Source organism: Clarias gariepinus, chromosome 9 (genome assembly GCF_024256425.1).
Source record: "Clarias gariepinus isolate MV-2021 ecotype Netherlands chromosome 9, CGAR_prim_01v2, whole genome shotgun sequence".
NCBI lineage: Eukaryota > Metazoa > Chordata > Actinopteri > Siluriformes > Clariidae > Clarias > Clarias gariepinus.
The window spans coordinates 36,245,822-36,259,336 of NC_071108.1; the positions used below are offsets into that span (position 1 = coordinate 36,245,822).

The 13,515-nt window shown below is 42.5% G+C and overlaps 14 non-coding genes across 14 annotated transcripts; all 14 read left to right on the top strand.

Annotated features, from left to right (window-relative positions):
• The first annotated feature begins 409 nt into the window (after positions 1 to 409).
• trnar-ucg (transfer RNA arginine (anticodon UCG)) lies at positions 410 to 482 on the top strand. The gene has a single exon. It is a non-coding gene; the product is annotated as a tRNA-Arg (tRNA).
• A 492-nt stretch (positions 483 to 974) lies between these two features.
• trnag-ccc (transfer RNA glycine (anticodon CCC)) lies at positions 975 to 1,045 on the top strand. The gene has a single exon. It is a non-coding gene; the product is annotated as a tRNA-Gly (tRNA).
• Positions 1,046 to 1,647: 602 nt separating this feature from the next.
• trnar-ucg (transfer RNA arginine (anticodon UCG)) lies at positions 1,648 to 1,720 on the top strand. Its single transcript has one exon. It is a non-coding gene; the product is annotated as a tRNA-Arg (tRNA).
• A 1,165-nt stretch (positions 1,721 to 2,885) lies between these two features.
• On the top strand, positions 2,886 to 2,958 carry trnar-ucg (transfer RNA arginine (anticodon UCG)). Its single transcript has one exon. It is a non-coding gene; the product is annotated as a tRNA-Arg (tRNA).
• A 492-nt stretch (positions 2,959 to 3,450) lies between these two features.
• Positions 3,451 to 3,521, top strand: trnag-ccc (transfer RNA glycine (anticodon CCC)). The gene has a single exon. It is a non-coding gene; the product is annotated as a tRNA-Gly (tRNA).
• A 602-nt stretch (positions 3,522 to 4,123) lies between these two features.
• Positions 4,124 to 4,196, top strand: trnar-ucg (transfer RNA arginine (anticodon UCG)). Its single transcript has one exon. It is a non-coding gene; the product is annotated as a tRNA-Arg (tRNA).
• Positions 4,197 to 5,361: 1,165 nt separating this feature from the next.
• On the top strand, positions 5,362 to 5,434 carry trnar-ucg (transfer RNA arginine (anticodon UCG)). The gene has a single exon. It is a non-coding gene; the product is annotated as a tRNA-Arg (tRNA).
• Positions 5,435 to 6,588: 1,154 nt separating this feature from the next.
• trnaq-uug (transfer RNA glutamine (anticodon UUG)) lies at positions 6,589 to 6,661 on the top strand. Its single transcript has one exon. It is a non-coding gene; the product is annotated as a tRNA-Gln (tRNA).
• A 2,396-nt stretch (positions 6,662 to 9,057) lies between these two features.
• trnar-ucg (transfer RNA arginine (anticodon UCG)) lies at positions 9,058 to 9,130 on the top strand. Its single transcript has one exon. It is a non-coding gene; the product is annotated as a tRNA-Arg (tRNA).
• Positions 9,131 to 9,622: 492 nt separating this feature from the next.
• On the top strand, positions 9,623 to 9,693 carry trnag-ccc (transfer RNA glycine (anticodon CCC)). The gene has a single exon. It is a non-coding gene; the product is annotated as a tRNA-Gly (tRNA).
• Positions 9,694 to 10,295: 602 nt separating this feature from the next.
• trnar-ucg (transfer RNA arginine (anticodon UCG)) lies at positions 10,296 to 10,368 on the top strand. Its single transcript has one exon. It is a non-coding gene; the product is annotated as a tRNA-Arg (tRNA).
• A 1,165-nt stretch (positions 10,369 to 11,533) lies between these two features.
• Positions 11,534 to 11,606, top strand: trnar-ucg (transfer RNA arginine (anticodon UCG)). Its single transcript has one exon. It is a non-coding gene; the product is annotated as a tRNA-Arg (tRNA).
• A 492-nt stretch (positions 11,607 to 12,098) lies between these two features.
• Positions 12,099 to 12,169, top strand: trnag-ccc (transfer RNA glycine (anticodon CCC)). The gene has a single exon. It is a non-coding gene; the product is annotated as a tRNA-Gly (tRNA).
• Positions 12,170 to 12,771: 602 nt separating this feature from the next.
• Positions 12,772 to 12,844, top strand: trnar-ucg (transfer RNA arginine (anticodon UCG)). The gene has a single exon. It is a non-coding gene; the product is annotated as a tRNA-Arg (tRNA).
• The last annotated feature ends 671 nt before the right edge of the window (positions 12,845 to 13,515 follow it).

Consider the following 13,515-nt stretch of genomic DNA (forward strand, 5'->3'; position numbering starts at 1 on the left):
CCCAGATTGTGGCACAGGTTTGTTGCGATCCTTGTCCTGACAGAGCCATATGTAGCAGGTTTCAGTTGCTTCTGGGTCTGGATATACAGTATGTAAGCAAAAGTCTTTGCTATATGCAGTGTAGATGTGAAGGAAACCATGCCAAGGGAGTGAAATACCCTATGATTTGGACAGGAATGAGCTTTCTTTGCTTCATGGTGTAAAAAAAGAGCCAGTCATCTGTTCTCCTGAAGTGTGGCAAAGGACTCTCTAGCTGAGAAATTTGTGTTGCTTCTTATTTTTGCAGGACATGCTAGAGGAAGCAAATAAAAAACACTGTGGTTGTAGAGAATCAACTTGAATCAATTACCCAAGGCTTGTGTTTGTTTTCATTAAAACTCATTTAAACTAAATTCAAAACTAAAGCATAGGCCCAGTGGCCTAATGGATAAGGCGTCAGCCTTCGGAGCTGAGGATTGTGGGTTCGAGTCCCATCTGGGTCACTTTATAGCTAGGATTTAAGACTGGACCCTGAAGCTTCAGAGGAATTGCCATCCTACCCTAAGCGCAAGACGTTGTTAGCTGCTATCATGCAAATGTCCTGGCCTTGATTTGCTGTGTTGTTCGTCAGCTTGCCTCTTGAGAAAAAAGCCTGCCAGATTGTTACCTGGGGTAAATGTAGCTGAACTTCTTTGTTCTTACAAGTAGCTAGAAGAGTCATATCATTAAGTTAAATTCAGTTAATGAAAACCTTGAGGTTTTCCAAGATGTGCCAGATGATGTCAAGCAGGTTGCAGTGTATTTAGAAAATCTTTATCCAACCAATCCCCCAAGTTGCTAGTTGAGTACATGAACAAGAAATCCTGTAAATGGATGTAAAAGTGCGTTTTATGTACTGTAGGTTTTCAAATCTGCAGACTGCGTTCTTAGGCCAACCTACAGTGGGGTCAAGTTGTAAATGATGTATGAATTAAACAGAGAACAGGGCCCAAGAAGCACCAGTAGTGTAGTGGTATCATGCAAGATTCCCATTCTTGTTAACCGGGTTCGATTCCAGGCTGGTGCAACGAACCTAACAATTTTCTTCCTTTTCAGGCCATGTTGAAGGTCCTTACAACATTGGTTGGTATATCGGGTCAGTTGAAAACTTAGAACGGGACTTACTGTCAAACGGTAAACCTCCTGAGATTTGCGCTCCGGGACAGCAGTAGGTTGTTTGGTCAATAAGAACTGGGAAACTGGCCTTGATTTTTGCAGGGCCCAGATTGTGGCACAGGTTTGTTGCGATCCTTGTCCTGACAGAGCCATATGTAGCAGGTTTCAGTTGCTTCTGGGTCTGGATATACAGTATGTAAGCAAAAGTCTTTGCTATATGCAGTGTAGATGTGAAGGAAACCATGCCAAGGGAGTGAAATACCCTATGATTTGGACAGGAATGAGCTTTCTTTGCTTCATGGTGTAAAAAAAGAGCCAGTCATCTGTTCTCCTGAAGTGTGGAAAAGGACTCTCTAGCTGAGAAATTTGTGTTGCTTCTTATTTTTGCACGACATGCTAGAGGAAGCAAATAAAAAACACTGTGGTTGTAGAGAATCAACTTGAATCAATTACCCAAGGCTTGTGTTTGTTTTCATTTAAACTCATTTAAACTAAATTCAAAACTAAGTCATAGGCCCAGTGGCCTAATGGATAAGGCATCAGCCTTCGGAGCTGAGGATTGTGGGTTCGAGTCCCATCTGGGTCACTTTATAGCTAGGATTTAAGACTGGACCCTGAAGCTTCAGAGGAATTGCCATCCTACCCTAAGCGCAAGCTGTAGTTAGCTGCTATCATGCAAATGTCCTGGCCTTGATTTGCTGTGTTGTTCGTCAGCTTGCCTCTTGAGAAAAAAGCCTGTCGGATTGTTACCTGGGGTAAATGTAGCTGGATTTCTTTGTTCTTACAAGTAGCTAGAAGAGTCATATCATTAAGTTAAATTCAGTTAATGAAAACCTTGAGGTTTTCCAGGATGTGCCAGATGATGTCAAGCATGTTGCAGTGTATTAAGAAAATCTTTATCCAACCATTTCCCCAAGTTGCTAGCTGAGTACATGAACAAGAAATCCTGTAAATGGATGTAAAAGTGCATTTCATGTACTGTAGGTTTTCAAATCTGCAGACTGCGTTCTTAGGCCAACCTACAGTGGGGTCAAGTTGTAAATGATGTATGAATTAAACAGAGAACAGGGCCCAAGAAGCGCCAGTGGTGTAGTGGTATCATGCAACATTCCCATTCTTGCGAACGGGTTTCGATTCTCGGCTGGTGCAACCACCCTAACAATTTTCTTCCTTTTCAGGCCATGTTGAAGGTCCTTACAACATTGGTTGGTATATCGGGTCAGTTGAAAACTTAGAACGGGACTTACTGTCACACGGTAAACCTCCTAAGATTTGCGCTTCGGGACAGCAGTAGGTTGTTTGGTCAATAAGAACTGGGAAACTGGCCTTGATTTTTGCAGGGCCCAGATTGTGGCACAGGTTTGTTGCGATCCTTGTCCTGACAGAGCCATATGTAGCAGGTTTCAGTTGCTTCTGGGTCTGGATATACAGTATAAAAGCAAAAGTCTTTGCTATATGCAGTGTAGATCTGAAGGAAACCATGCCAAGGGAGTGAAATACCCTATGATTTGGACAGGAATGAGCTTTCTTTGCTTCATGGTGTAAAAAAAGCGCCAGTCATCTATTCTCCTGAAGTGTGGCAAAGGACTCTCTAGCTGAGAAATTTGTGTTGCTTCTTATTTTTGCAGGACATGCTAGAGGAAGCAAATAAAAAACACTGTGGTTGTAGAGAATCAACTTGAATCAATTACCCAAGGCTTGTGTTTGTTTTCATTTAAACTCATTTAAACTAAATTCAAAACTAAAGCATAGGCCCAGTGGCCTAATGGATAAGGCATCAGCCTTCGGAGCTGAGGATTGTGGGTTCGAGTCCCATCTGGGTCACTTTATAGCTAGGATTTAGGTCTGGACCCTGAAGCTTCAGAGGAATTGCCATCCTACTCTAAGCGCAAGACGTAGTTAGCTGCTATCATGCAAATGGCCTGGCCTTGATTTGCTGTGTTGTTCGTCAGCTTGCCTCTTGAGAAAAAAGCCTGCCGGATTGTTACCTGGGGTAAATGTAGCTGAATTTCTTTGTACTTACAAGTAGCTAGAAGAGTCATATCATTAAGTTAAATTCAGTTAATGAAAACCTTGAGGTTTTCCAGGATGTGCCAGATGATGTCAAGCATGTTGCAGTGTATTTAGAAAATCTTTATCCAACCAATCCCCCAAGTTGCTAGTTGAGTACATGAACAAGAAATCCTGTAAATGGATGTAAAAGTGCATTTCATGTACTGTAGGTTTTCAAATCTGCAGACTGCGTTCTTAGGCCAACCTACAGTGGGGTCAAGTTGTAAATGATGTATGAATTAAACAGAGAACAGGGTCCAAGAAGCACCAGTGGTGTAGTGGTATCATGCAAGATTCCCATTCTTGCGAACTGGGTTCGATTCCAGGCTGGTGCAACGAACCTAACAATTTTCTTCCTTTTCAGGCCATGTTGAAGGTCCTTACAACATTGGTTGGTATATCGGGTCAGTTGAAAACTTAGAACGGGACTTACTGTCACACGTTAAACCTCCTGAGATTTGCGCTCCGGGACAGCAGTAGGTTGTTTGGTCAATAAGAACTGGGAAACTGGCCTTGATTTTTGCAGGGCCCAGATTGTGGCACAGGTTTGTTGCGATCCTTGTCCTGACAGAGCCATATGTAGCAGGTTTCAGTTGCTTCTGGGTCTGGATATACAGTATGTAAGCAAAAGTCTTTGCTATATGCAGTGTAGATGTGAAGGAAACCATGCCAAGGGAGTGAAATACCCTATGATTTGGACAGGAATGAGCTTTCTTTGCTTCATGGTGTAAAAAAAGCGCCAGTCATCTATTCTCCTGAAGTGTGGCAAAGGACTCTCTAGCTGAGAAATTTGTGTTGCTTCTTATTTTTGCAGGACATGCTAGAGGAAGCAAATAAAAAACACTGTGGTTGTAGAGAATCAACTTGAATCAATTACCCAAGGCTTGTGTTTGTTTTCATTTAAACTCATTTAAACTAAATTCAAAACTAAAGCATAGGCCCAGTGGCCTAATGGATAAGGCATCAGCCTTCGGAGCTGAGGATTGTGGGTTCGAGTCCCATCTGGGTCACTTTATAGCTAGGATTTAAGTCTGGACCCTGAAGCTTCAGAGGAATTGCCATCCTACTTTAAGCGCAAGACGTAGTTAGCTGCTATCATGCAAATGTCCTGGCCTTGATTTGCTGTGTTGTTCGTCAGCTTGCCTCTTGAGAAAAAAGCCTGCCGGATTGTTACCTGGGGTAAATGTAGCTGAACTTCTTTGTTCTTACAAGTAGCTAGAAGAGTCATATCATTAAGTTAAATTCAGTTAATGAAAACCTTGAGGTTTTCCAAGATGTGCCAGATGATGTCAAGCAGGTTGCAGTGTATTTAGAAAATCTTTATCCAACCAATCCCCCAAGTTGCTAGTTGAGTACATGAACAAGAAATCCTGTAAATGGATGTAAAAGTGCATTTCATGTACTGTAGGTTTTCAAATCTGCAGACTGCGTTCTTAGGCCAACCTACAGTGGGGTCAAGTTGTAAATGATGTATGAATTAAACAGAGAACAGTGCCCAAGAAGCACCAGTGGTGTAGTGGTATCATGCAACATTCCCATTCTTGCGAACGGGTTTCGATTCTCGGTTGGTGCAACCACCCTAACAATTTTCTTTCTTTTCAGGCCATGTTGAAGGTCCTTACAACATTGGTTGGTATATCGGGTCAGTTGAAAACTTAGAACGGGACTTACTGTCACACGGTAAACCTCCTAAGATTTGCGCTCCGGGACAGCAGTAGGTTGTTTGGTCAATAAGAACTGGGAAACTGGCCTTGATTTTTGCAGGGCCCAGATTGTGGCACAGGTTTGTTGGGATCCTTGTCCTGACAGAGCCATATGTAGCAGGTTTCAGTTGCTTCTGGGTCTGGATATACAGTATGTAAGCAAAAGTCTTTGCTATATGCAGTGTAGATCTGAAGGAAACCATGCCAAGGGAGTGAAATACCCTATGATTTGGACAGGAATGAGCTTTCTTTGCTTCATGGTGTAAAAAAAGCGCCAGTCATCTATTCTCCTGAAGTGTGGCAAAGGACTCTCTAGCTGAGAAATTTGTGTTGCTTCTTATTTTTGCACGACACGCTAGAGGAAGCAAATAAAAAACACTGTGGTTGTAGAGAATCAACTTGAATCAATTACCCAAGGCTTGTGTTTGTTTTCATTTAAACTCATTTAAACTAAATTCAAACCTAAACCATAGGCCCAGTGGCCTAATGGATAAGGCATCAGCCTTCGGAGCTGAGGATTGTGGGTTCGAGTCCCATCTGGGTCACTTTATAGCTAGGATTTAAGACTAGACCCTGAAGCTTCAGAGGAATTGCCATCCTACCCTAAGCGCAAGACGCAGTTAGCTGCTATCATGCAAGTGTCCTGGCCTTGATTTGCTGTGTTGTTCGTCAGCTTGCCTCTTGAGAAAAAAGCCTGCCGCATTGTTACCTGGGGTCAATGTAGCTGAACTTCTTTGTTCTTACAAGTAGCTAGAAGAGTCATATCATTAAGTTAAATTCAGTTAATGAAAACCTTGAGGTTTCCCCAAGATGTGCCAGATGATGTCAAGCAGGTTGCAGTGTATTTAGAAAATCTTTATCCAACCAATCCCCCAAGTTGCTGGTTGAGTACATGAACAAGAAATCCTGTAAATGGATGTAAAAGTGCATTTCATGTACTGTAGGTTTTCAAATCTGCAGACTGCGTTCTTAGGCCAACCTACAGTGGGGTCAAGTTGTAAATGATGTATGAATTAAACAGAGAACAGGGCCCAAGAAGCAGCAGTGGTGTAGTGGTATCATGCAACATTCCCATTCTTGCGAACGGGTTTCGATTCTCGGCTGGTGCAACCACCCTAACAATTTTCTTCCTTTTCAGGCCATGTTGAAGGTCCTTACAACATTGGTTGGTATATCGGGTCAGTTGAAAACTTAGAACGGGACTTACTGTCACACGTTAAACCTCCTGAGATTTGCACTCTGGGACAGCAGTAGGTTGTTTGGTCAATAAGAACTGGGAAACTGGCCTTGATTTTTGCAGGGCCCAGGTTTGTTGCGATCCTTGTCCTGACAGAGCCATATGTAGCAGGTTTCAGTTGCTTCTGGGTCTGGATATACAGTATGTAAGCAAAAGTCTTTGCTATATGCAGTGTAGATCTGAAGGAAACCATGCCAAGGGAGTGAAATACCCTATGATTTGGACAGGAATGAGCTTTCTTTGCTTCATGGTGTAAAAAAAGCGCCAGTCATCTGTTCTCCTGAAGTGTGGCAAAGGACTCTCTAGCTGAGAAATTTGTGTTGCTTCTTATTTTTGCAGGACATGCTAGAGGAAGCAAATAAAAAACACTGTGGTTGTAGAGAATCAACTTGAATCAATTACCTAAGGCTTGTGTTTGTTTTTATTTAAACTCATTTAAACTAAATTCAAACCTAAACCATAGGCCCAGTGGCCTAATGGATAAGGCATCAGCCTTTGGAGCTGAGGATTGTGGGTTCGAGTCCCATCTGGGTCACTTTATAGCTAGGATTTAAGACTAGACCCTGAAGCTTCAGAGGAATTGCCATCCTACCCTAAGCGCAGGACGCAGTTAGCTGCTATAATGCAAGTGTCCTGGCCTTGATTTGCTGTGTTGTTCGTCAGCTTGCCTCTTGAGAAAAAAGCATGTCGGATTGTTACCTGGGGTAAATGTAGCTGAATTTCTTTGTTCTTCCAAGTAGCTAGAAGAGTCATATCATTAAGTTGAATTCAGTTAATGAAAACCTTGAGGTTTTCCAAGATGTGCCAGATGATGTCAAGCAGGTTGCAGTGTATTTAGAAAATCTTTATCCAACCAATCCCCCAAGTTGCTAGTTGAGTACATGAACAAGAAATCCTGTAAATGGATGTAAAAGTGCATTTCATGTACTGTAGGTTTTCAAATCTGCAGACTGCGTTCTTAGGCCAACCTACAGTGGGGTCAAGTTGTAAATGATGTATGAATTAAACAGAGAACAGGGCCCAAGAAGCACCAGTGGTGTAGTGTTATCATGCAACATTCCCATTCTTGCGAACCGGGTTCGATTCCCGGCTGGTGCAACCCACCTAACAATTTTCTTCCTTTTCAGGCCATGTTGAAGGTCCTTACAACATTGGTTGGTATATCGGGTCAGTTGAAAACTTAGAACGGGACTTAGTGTCACACGGTAAACCTCCTGAGATTTGCGCTCCGGGACAGCAGTAGCTTGTTTGGTCAATAAGAACTGGGAAACTGGCCTTGATTTTTGCAGGGCCCAGATTGTGGCACAGGTTTGTTGCGATCCTTGTCCTGACAGAGCCATATGTAGCAGGTTTCAGTTGCTTCTGGGTCTGGATATACAGTATGTAAGCAAAAGTCTTTGCTATATGCAGTGTAGATCTGAAGGAAACCATGCCAAGGGAGTGAAATACCCTATGATTTGGACAGGAATGAGCTTTCTTTGCTTCATGGTGTAAAAAAAGCGCCAGTCATCTGTTCTCCTGAAGTGTGGCAAAGGACTCTCTAGCTGAGAAATTTGTGTTGCTTCTTATTTTTGCAGGACATGCTAGAGGAAGCAAATAAAAAACACTGTGGTTGTAGAGAATCAACTTGAATCAATTACCCAAGGCTTGTGTTTGTTTTCATTTAAACTCATTTAAACTAAATTCAAAACTAAAGCATAGGCCCAGTGGCCTAATGGATAAGGCGTCAGCCTTCGGAGCTGAGGATTGTGGGTTCGAGTCCCACAGACTCTAGCTAGGATTTAAGACTGGACCCTGAAGCTTCAGAGGAATTGCCATCCTACCCTAAGCGCAAGATGTAGTTAGCTGCTATCATGCAACTGTCCTGGCCTTGATTTGCTGTGTTGTTCGTCAGCTTGCCTCTTGAGAAAAAAGCCTGTCGGATTGTTACCTGGGGTAAATGTAGCTGAATTTCTTTGTTCTTACAAGTAGCTAGAAGTGTCATATCATTAAGTTAAATTCAGTTAATGAAAACCTTGAGGTTTTCCAGGATGTGCCAGATGATGTCAAGCAGGTTGCAGTGTATTTAGAAAATCTTTATCCAACCAATCCCCCAAGTTGCTAGCTGAGTACATGAACAAGAAATCCTGTAAATGGATGTAAAAGTGCATTTCATGTACTGTAGGTTTTCAAATCTGCAGACTGCGTTCTTAGGCCAACCTACAGTGGGGTCAAGTTGTAAATGATGTATGAATTAAACAGAGAACAGGGCCCAAGAAGCACCAGTGGTGTAGTGTTATCATGCAACATTCCCATTCTTGTGAACCGGGTTCGATTCCCGGCTGGTGCAACCCACCTAACAATTTTCTTCCTTTTCAGGCCATGTTGAAGGTCCTTACAACATTGGTTGGTATATCGGGTCAGTTGAAAACTTAGAACGGGACTTACTGTCACACGGTAAACCTCCTGAGATTTGCGCTCCGGGACAGCAGTAGGTTGTTTGGTCAATAAGAACTGGGAAACTGGCCTTGATTTTTGCAGGGCCCAGATTGTGGCACAGGTTTGTTGCGATCCTTGTCCTGACAGAGCCATATGTAGCAGGTTTCAGTTGCTTCTGGGTCTGGATATACAGTATGTAAGCAAAAGTCTTTGCTATATGCAGTGTAGATCTGAAGGAAACCATGCCAAGGGAGTGAAATACCCTATGATTTGGACAGGAATGAGCTTTCTTTGCTTCATGGTGTAAAAAAAGAGCCAGTCATCTATTCTCCTGAAGTGTGGCAAAGGACTCTCTAGCTAAGAAATTTGTGTTGCTTCTTATTTTTGCAGGACATGCTAGAGGAAGCAAATAAAAAACACTGTGGTTGTAGAGAATCAACTTGAATCAATTACCCAAGGCTTGTGTTTGTTTTCATTTAAATTCATTTAAACTAAATTCAAAACTAAAGCATAGGCCCAGTGGCCTAATGAATAAGGCATCAGCCTTCGGAGCTGAGGATTGTGGGTTCAAGTCCCATCTGGGTCACTTTATAGCTAGGATTTAAGACTGGACCCTGAAGCTTCAGAGGAATTGCCATCCTACCCTAAGCGCAAGACGTTGTTAGCTGCTATCATGCAAATGTCCTGGCCTTGATTTGCTGTGTTGTTCGTCAGCTTGCCTCTTGAGAAAAAAGCCTGCCGGATTGTTACCTGGGGTAAATGTAGCTGAACTTCTTTGTTCTTACAAGTAGCTAGAAGAGTCATATCATTAAGTTAAATTCAGTTAATGAAAACCTTGAGGTTTTCCAAGATGTGCCAGATGATGTCAAGCAGGTTGCAGTGTATTTAGAAAATCTTTATCCAACCAATCCCCCAAGTTGCTAGTTGAGTACATGAACAAGAAATCCTGTAAATGGATGTAAAAGTGCATTTTATGTACTGTAGGTTTTCAAATCTGCAGACTGCGTTCTTAGGCCAACCTACAGTGGGGTCAAGTTGTAAATGATGTAAGAATTAAACAGAGAACAGGGCCCAAGAAGCACCAGTAGTGTAGTGGTATCATGCAAGATTCCCATTCTTGTGAACCGGGTTCGATTCCAGGCTGGTGCAACGAACCTAACTATTTTCTTCCTTTTCAGGCCATGTTGAAGGTCCTTACAACATTGGTTGGTATATCGGGTCAGTTGAAAACTTAGAACGGGACTTACTGTCACACGTTAAACCTCCTGAGATTTGCGCTCCGGGACAGCAGTAGGTTGTTTGGTCAATAAGAACTGGGAAACTGGCCTTGATTTTTGCAGGGCCCAGATTGTGGCACAGGTTTGTTGCGATCCTTGTCCTGACAGAGCCATATGTAGCAGGTTTCAGTTGCTTCTGGGTCTGGATATACAGTATGTAAGCAAAAGTCTTTGCTATATGCAGTGTAGATCTGAAGGAAACCATGCCAAGGGAGTGAAATACCCTATGATTTGGACAGGAATGAGCTTTCTTTGCTTCATGGTGTAAAAAAAGCACCAGTCATATGTTCTCCTGAAGTGTGGCAAAGGACTCTCTAGCTGAGAAATTTGTGTTGCTTCTTATTTTTGCAGGACATGCTAGAGGAAGCAAATAAAAAACACTGTGGTAGTAGAGAATCAACTTGAATCAATTACCCAAGGCTTGTGTTTGTTTTCATTTAAACTCATTTAAACTAAATTCAAAACTAAAGCATAGGCCCAGTGGCCTAATGGATAAGGCATCAGCCTTCGGAGCTGAGGATTGTGGGTTCGAGTCCCATCTGGGTCACTTTATAGCTAGGATTTAAGTCTGGACCCTGAAGCTTCAGAGGAATTGCCATCCTACTCTAAGCGCAAGACGTAGTTAGCTGCTATCATGCAAATGTCCTGGCCTTGATTTGCTGTGTTGTTCGTCAGCTTGCCTCTTGAGAAAAAAGCCTGCCGGATTGTTACCTGGGGTAAATGTAGCTGAACTTCTTTGTTCTTACAAGTAGCTAGAAGAGTCATATCATTAAGTTAAATTCAGTTAATGAAAACCTTGAGGTTTTCCAAGATGTGCCAGATGATGTCAAGCAGGTTGCAGTGTATTTAGAAAATCTTTATCCAACCAATCCCCCAAGTTGCTAGTTGAGTACATGAACAAGAAATCCTGTAAATGGATGTAAAAGTGCATTTCATGTACTGTAGGTTTTCAAATCTGCAGACTGCGTTCTTAGGCCAACCTACAGTGGGGTCAAGTTGTAAATGATGTATGAATTAAACAGAGAACAGGGCCCAAGAAGCACCAGTGGTGTAGTGGTATCATGCAACATTCCCATTCTTGCGAACGGGTTTCGATTCTCGGCTGGTGCAACCACCCTAACAATTTTCTTCCTTTTCAGGCCATGTTGAAGGTCCTTACAACATTGGTTGGTATATCGGGTCAGTTGAAAACTTAGAACGGGACTTACTGTCACACGTTAAACCTCCTGAGATTTGCGCTCCGGGACAGCAGTAGGTTGTTTGGTCAATAAGAACTGGGAAACTGGCCTTGATTTTTGCAGGGCCCAGATTGTGGCACAGGTTTGTTGCGATCCTTGTCCTGACAGAGCCATATGTAGCAGGTTTCAGTTGCTTCTGGGTCTGGATATACAGTATGTAAGCAAAAGTCTTTGCTATATGCAGTGTAGATGTGAAGGAAACCATGCCAAGGGAGTGAAATACCCTATGATTTGGACAGGAATGAGCTTTCTTTGCTTCATGGTGTAAAAAAAGAGCCAGTCATCTGTTCTCCTGAAGTGTGGCAAAGGACTCTCTAGCTGAGAAATTTGTGTTGCTTCTTATTTTTGCAGGACATGCTAGAGGAAGCAAATAAAAAACACTGTGGTTGTAGAGAATCAACTTGAATCAATTACCCAAGGCTTGTGTTTGTTTTCATTTAAACTCATTTAAACTAAATTCAAAACTAAAGCATAGGCCCAGTGGCCTAATGGATAAGGCGTCAGCCTTCGGAGCTGAGGATTGTGGGTTCGAGTCCCATCTGGGTCACTTTATAGCTAGGATTTAAGACTGGACCCTGAAGCTTCAGAGGAATTGCCATCCTACCCTAAGCGCAAGACGTTGTTAGCTGCTATCATGCAAATGTCCTGGCCTTGATTTGCTGTGTTGTTCGTCAGCTTGCCTCTTGAGAAAAAAGCCTGCCAGATTGTTACCTGGGGTAAATGTAGCTGAACTTCTTTGTTCTTACAAGTAGCTAGAAGAGTCATATCATTAAGTTAAATTCAGTTAATGAAAACCTTGAGGTTTTCCAAGATGTGCCAGATGATGTCAAGCAGGTTGCAGTGTATTTAGAAAATCTTTATCCAACCAATCCCCCAAGTTGCTAGTTGAGTACATGAACAAGAAATCCTGTAAATGGATGTAAAAGTGCGTTTTATGTACTGTAGGTTTTCAAATCTGCAGACTGCGTTCTTAGGCCAACCTACAGTGGGGTCAAGTTGTAAATGATGTATGAATTAAACAGAGAACAGGGCCCAAGAAGCACCAGTAGTGTAGTGGTATCATGCAAGATTCCCATTCTTGTTAACCGGGTTCGATTCCAGGCTGGTGCAACGAACCTAACAATTTTCTTCCTTTTCAGGCCATGTTGAAGGTCCTTACAACATTGGTTGGTATATCGGGTCAGTTGAAAACTTAGAACGGGACTTACTGTCAAACGGTAAACCTCCTGAGATTTGCGCTCCGGGACAGCAGTAGGTTGTTTGGTCAATAAGAACTGGGAAACTGGCCTTGATTTTTGCAGGGCCCAGATTGTGGCACAGGTTTGTTGCGATCCTTGTCCTGACAGAGCCATATGTAGCAGGTTTCAGTTGCTTCTGGGTCTGGATATACAGTATGTAAGCAAAAGTCTTTGCTATATGCAGTGTAGATGTGAAGGAAACCATGCCAAGGGAGTGAAATACCCTATGATTTGGACAGGAATGAGCTTTCTTTGCTTCATGGTGTAAAAAAAGAGCCAGTCATCTGTTCTCCTGAAGTGTGGAAAAGGACTCTCTAGCTGAGAAATTTGTGTTGCTTCTTATTTTTGCACGACATGCTAGAGGAAGCAAATAAAAAACACTGTGGTTGTAGAGAATCAACTTGAATCAATTACCCAAGGCTTGTGTTTTTTTTCATTTAAACTCATTTAAACTAAATTCAAAACTAAGTCATAGGCCCAGTGGCCTAATGGATAAGGCATCAGCCTTCGGAGCTGAGGATTGTGGGTTCGAGTCCCATCTGGGTCACTTTATAGCTAGGATTTAAGACTGGACCCTGAAGCTTCAGAGGAATTGCCATCCTACCCTAAGCGCAAGCTGTAGTTAGCTGCTATCATGCAAATGTCCTGGCCTTGATTTGCTGTGTTGTTCGTCAGCTTGCCTCTTGAGAAAAAAGCCTGTCGGATTGTTACCTGGGGTAAATGTAGCTGAATTTCTTTGTTCTTACAAGTAGCTAGAAGAGTCATATCATTAAGTTAAATTCAGTTAATGAAAACCTTGAGGTTTTCCAGGATGTGCCAGATGATGTCAAGCATGTTGCAGTGTATTAAGAAAATCTTTATCCAACCATTTCCCCAAGTTGCTAGCTGAGTACATGAACAAGAAATCCTGTAAATGGATGTAAAAGTGCATTTCATGTACTGTAGGTTTTCAAATCTGCAGACTGCGTTCTTAGGCCAACCTACAGTGGGGTCAAGTTGTAAATGATGTATGAATTAAACAGAGAACAGGGCCCAAGAAGCGCCAGTGGTGTAGTGGTATCATGCAACATTCCCATTCTTGCGAACGGGTTTCGATTCTCGGCTGGTGCAACCACCCTAACAATTTTCTTCCTTTTCAGGCCATGTTGAAGGTCCTTACAACATTGGTTGGTATATCGGGTCAGTTGAAAACTTAGAACGGGACTTACTGTCACACGT